The sequence below is a fragment of the Pinus tabuliformis genome, chromosome 1_2, assembly GCF_031772625.1.
Source record: "Pinus tabuliformis cultivar Carrire ecotype Pingquan chromosome 1_2, CPIR1, whole genome shotgun sequence".
Classification (NCBI taxonomy): Eukaryota; Viridiplantae; Streptophyta; class Pinopsida; order Pinales; family Pinaceae; genus Pinus; species Pinus tabuliformis.
Window position 1 is genome coordinate 323838440 of NC_142298.1, and position 5512 is coordinate 323843951.

The following is a 5512-nucleotide window of genomic DNA, read 5'->3' on the forward strand; positions in this document are numbered from 1 at the left end:
GGCTAGATATATTTTTTGTCCAAAGTTATTTTATTTTGCTTGGATTAGACGGTAGTATGCAAATCCTTTCTTGCAGCATATCTGATCACAATCCTATCAAGCTTGAACTCCGGGCCCATCCCGATCTTGGCCCCATCCCCTTCAGATTTAGCCCCCTCTAGGTCAAGGAACCCAATTTTTTGCAGATAGTCAAGGAAAGTTGGTCTCAGCCAGTCAATGGATCACCATTCTATGTGTGGGAAGAAAAGCTCAGAAGAACGAAATCTGCTCTAAAGTGCTGGGCCAAAACCCTTCCTAATCCAGCAGCTGAAAGGAAAAATCTCCAAAATCAGCTAGATGCACATCATTTGCTTTCGAAAGAGGCATATGTAACCAGAGAAATCCTCGAAAAGGAGGTCCAACTCCAACAGCACTTTCATAAAGCCTGCCTGGCTGAAGAAGAATTTTGGAGGATTAAGTCTCGCTGCCTTTGGCTCAAAGCGGGAGACAGAAATTCTTCTTTCTTTCACAAGCAAGCTCAAGCCAGAAAATGCTTCAATTCCATTGCTGAAATCAAGGGAGATACTACCAATCACAAGAACTTTGTAGGCATCAAACGAGCAACATTTCTACATTTCAAAAATTTGTATAGTGAGGATGTGAATCTGGTTCAGAATTCTTGTCTTCTGGACTGGGTTCCCCCTTCAATCTCTGCTGAGATGAACCACCAGCTAGAAGCTAAAGTCACCAAGGCTGAGGTCAAGAATGCTCTCTTTGCCATGGACCCAGACAAAGCCCCAGGACCGGATGGATTCTCCGCCAGATTTCTTCAATCCTGCTGGCATATTGTGGAAAAAGATCTCTATAAAATGGTCCAAAAATCCCAAGCCTGTCAAAAAATTGGAGGTAGTACAAACTCTGCGTTCCTTGCACTCATCCCCAAGGAGAAAGGTGCCAGCTCCTTCAACAGATTTCATCCCATCTCTCTTTGCAACACTGGTTACAAGTTGATCACCAAAGTAATAGCTAACAGGCTGAAATATCTTCTTCCCAAAATCATTCCAGAGAATCAAGGGGGCTTTATTCACGGTAGACAGCTAGTGGACAACTTCATATTAGTTCAAGAGGCAATCCTTTCAAGCCAGCAGCGCAAGGAAAAAGGTATGGCTATCAAACTGGACTTAGCAAATGCTTTTGATCGTGTTAGGCACAGTTTTCTCTTGAATGTTCTGCAAAAGTTTGGATTTGGGGAGAATTTTATAAACTGGATCCGGGCCTGCATCTCGGAGCCATGGATTGCTCCCCTTGTAAATGGTAGAGCTACTGGTTTTTTCAAAGCCTCAAGAGGACTAAGGCAGGGCTGTCCTCTTTCTCCTCTTCTATTTGTCCTCCAAGCCTCCGTTCTCAGTTTCCATCTAAACAAGAAAATGCAAGAGCAGGAGATCTCAAGGCTTTGCATTGCAAGAGGAGTCAAAAGCATCAATCATGCCCTTTTTGCAGACGATACTTTGCTGCTGGGGGCTGCATCGATCCACTCGGCCAACAGATTTAAAGAAGCTCTTGATGAGTTTTGTATGGCGTCGGGAAGTAGTCTCAACAAGGGGAAATGCCACATTTACTGTTGGAATACTACGCCCAACTTGCTTAGTTCCATTGCCAGATGTTTTGGATTCGCAGCCTCTTCAGCTTGGACTTCTTTTAAATATCTTGGGCTCCCTATCTTCCTCAAGTGGGCCTACAGTAGGGATTGGCTCCCCCAAGTGGAAAAATTTAAATTTAAATCAGTTAGATACTGTTTGGGGTGCCTCCCTAAACCTGCAATTTCATCAAGCTACCAGAAATATCTCCCCTTCTAAAGACTGGCAAATAAGGGGGAAAAATAATGAATATTTTCAAGACTAGATCTCCAATCAAAAGGTGCACTCTCTCTTCTTTGACGGGGCATCAAAGGGAAATCCTGGCAAGGCTGGGGCAGGAGGAATTGTAAAAAACACTGAAGGCATATCGACCCACAACTTTGCTTGGGGTCTGGGGATCAACTCCAACATTCAAGCTGAGGCTTTGGCCCTCTTCCAAGGTCTTAAGTTGCTCTTGAATTTGGAAATCAAGGAGGCAAACATTTTTGGGGATTCTCAAGTGATAATAAAAATCATGGTGACCAACTCATCCCCTCGGGACTTAAGATTGGCAAGACTGATATCTAGAATTAGAAGTTTGGGGAAATTGTTCCAAAACCTGAAATACTTCCACGTATTGAGAGACAACAACAAAGAAGCAGATCTTGAAGCTAATAAAGTTTCCCTTCTCTCTGCTGGGGCAATGATAAGAGACGGGGACAAAACATGGGATCCAATTCCATAATCAGTCAGCTGATATGTTTTATTGCTTGCTATTGAAATAGTTCGTTTGTACTTTTAAGCTTGGACAAATCACAGAAATAGATTCCATAGCTGTAGCCAAAAAGAGCTGGAAGCTGACCAAAAGCTCCATAGCGCTTCTGGTTGTCGAAACTATTTGGGCTCTGCTCCCTCTAATTGTAATCTGAAATCTGACATTTAGACCAATCAGTTAATATAATCCATAACCGTTTCTGTAAAAAAAAAAAAAAGTATATTTATTTACATCGTATTCCTATCATTTTTTTTATTCAACACCCTAGCTTTTTAAGGAGATAACCACTTCTATGAGTGAATTAGTGATTTCTCCCATTTTTCTTTACGTTCATCTCTCATTTTAATATTTCATTCCATTTATGATTGGATTCCATCATTAATTTTTCTAACTTGGCATTTAATTCTATAATATTAACCATTTTTTATAAACCCAGAGCAATTCAAACCTCCCAGAGATTATATTTTGGTTATTACTTTTGTACCTGATTTTGACACAGTGTGGGTAGCTGGGTGAAGAAAGGAATCGACAATTGAATAAGATTAGATTATGGTTATTAATTTTGTATCTGATTTTGACAAGGTGTGGGCAGTTGGGTGAAGAAAGGAATCAACAATTGAATGAATGTGTGATGACAACTCCATCTGGCAGCGACCGATCTGTTTTGAAGATGTTTTGTAATGATGGATGCACCCGATGCTCTTTGAACAAGAGTTTTATCGGTAAATTTAGATGGAAAAACCATGCAGATTTTTATCAGTAAATTTAGAAGGAAAAAACACGTAGACTTTAATTCTAAAAAAAGTTCAATCATTTGTGCTCTGTTAATCTTCACGTCTTTCATAAATGTAGCTTGCAAGGCTCATCCTTTTGAAACTTGTGGGGTTCATCCAACCCCTCTAAGTATTGTGTGGTTAGAAGGCCATGAGACATGAAGACCCACAAGGCTTACCTTATGTCGATCCAAATTGATTATTCTTGGTTTACACTATATGGGCCCACATGGGGGATTCCTTTTAGGGTTGTAAGGGTAACCTTCTTGCTACTCTCTCTATGTGTGTGTATTGTAAATATGCATTTATATGCATTGTTTTCCAAGTTTTTCAATGTGAATTTTAGTAAAAGTTATAACATAGTAATTTTAAGACCTTCTCTATAACAAAGCTACCACGGTTAGTGGTCAAGAATAGAAGAAGACAAACTGAAACTGAACATCTCCTCTCGCATTGTAAAAGTTTGTGATCGTAATGCACAATTAATTCTACAAATATTAAACATTCCCTAGGAAGAATAGAATATAAAATATTTTATTAAACATCCACAAAGCCAAATGGTCAATGAGACAAAGAGTGTACATTTTTAGGAGGCTATATATCCTCTTGCACTTTCATAAGGCCACAAAACTTGTATAGCATAGCCATCTATTTCATGAAAAATCCATTCTCCCTTCTACCACATTGTTTCTCCTTTAGCTAAATTCATTTATTACATATATTTAGCTCCTAATATAGTGATCCAAAAATGTAAAATATTTCCATACTCTCCTTTCATGTTCATCATACTTGTCTCACAGACCACATTTCATGGCATTCATATTCTGCAATTCCATTGTTGATTCCATCATTCTCAAGGACTTACAACTCGTCCATAGATTTGGTTTTAGTGCCATTGTAAAACTGTACAAGTGTCTTTTAACAAATTTATGATTCTGCCAAGTTTTTATACAACCATCACCAAAATCCTTGACCAAATTCCAAAGGTATAGTGACCTTGTACAAGTGGCTCCATCTTTTTAGCCATTTTTATAAGAACCTTTAATTACATGTTATACTTTGATATTAATTGATTGTGTTGCAATCATTTCAAAATCCTATAATTCTCATGGTTACAGTTGATATCTTATTGTTGCATCGCATCACAATCATTTGAAAATCTTTCTTTAATTTTCAATTCATAGATTGGGGTTTTCAATTTTCAGACAGCATTGTTGAAAGCTAATTTCCTTATAACTATAGTGTTAATGGAATATGATTAGTGTCCAAATTATCTTAAAATGTTGCAGCGAGAAGAAAGGTTTAGACCTATGAATCTATAAATCAGTGAGTGACTAATTGGGCATTTTAGTTGCACTGAAATAGGAAGATTTCCTATTTATGGTGGTAGAAAATGTGACCACTGAAAAGAAACCATCCTACTTGAGTACAGGTTAAACATCTTTTAGATTTCTTGGTCCTAGTATGGACTTTGAATAATTAATGATCAAATTGCACAAAATCATTGCATACATCATCACTGAAATGTGCTCCGCCCCGACTCTGTTGTTTGTCCATGTGTAAAGCCCATTTTTTGGCTTAAAGTCCAATAAATCCCATTGTTGAATCAGGTCTTCCACTAAGGGAGGGGAGTGGTCCTTGCTGCTGGTTCCTCCTCTTTTTTCCTTTGGGTCGAGGATTAGATTGAAGTCTCCTGCTATAATTATATTCTTGAGGGAGTAAACTTCAAGGAAATCGGTCAGGTTTTGCCAACGGTCTTTCTTTTCTGCACAAAGGACAGGTACGTAGAGATTAAAGAGAGCAAAGGTAATCTTACTAGGAAGGTGTTGGAATTCAGTGTAAATCCAGTGATGTGTCTAGAAGGAGCCCTCAAGTTGAAACTTGTCATCCTCCCAGAGTGTGGCTAGCCCACCGCATGAACCCCTAACACTTACAGCTTTTCTGGCTTTTGTTTTCCATTTTACTTTGCTGAGTTCCAGAAGGGCTTCCCCTTCTATTTTAGTCTCTAGGAGCATGAGGATCTCAGGAAATTCTGATTTCAATAGGTTCTTGATTGCTTCATCTTTTGAGGGATTCCCCAGTCCTCTGTAGTTCCAAGAGACTAATCGCATTATTTACTAGCAGAGGGTGGGGCAGTACCTCCCTTGGGAGGATTGGTTCTAGTATTTCTGTTGATGGACATCTCAATCGTGGGCTGGCTGCCTTGCATTTTTTGTCTCATTGCCTCTTTTTCTCTGGCCTCTCTGTGAGATTTCCTCCCTACTCTTTTCGAGGGCCTCTTAGTTGTCTCATCTTTCGAGGATCTCGAGATCTCTGGAATCTTCTTCCTTGTCATTTCTGCATAGGTTGGGGATCTAGAGACACCTTTT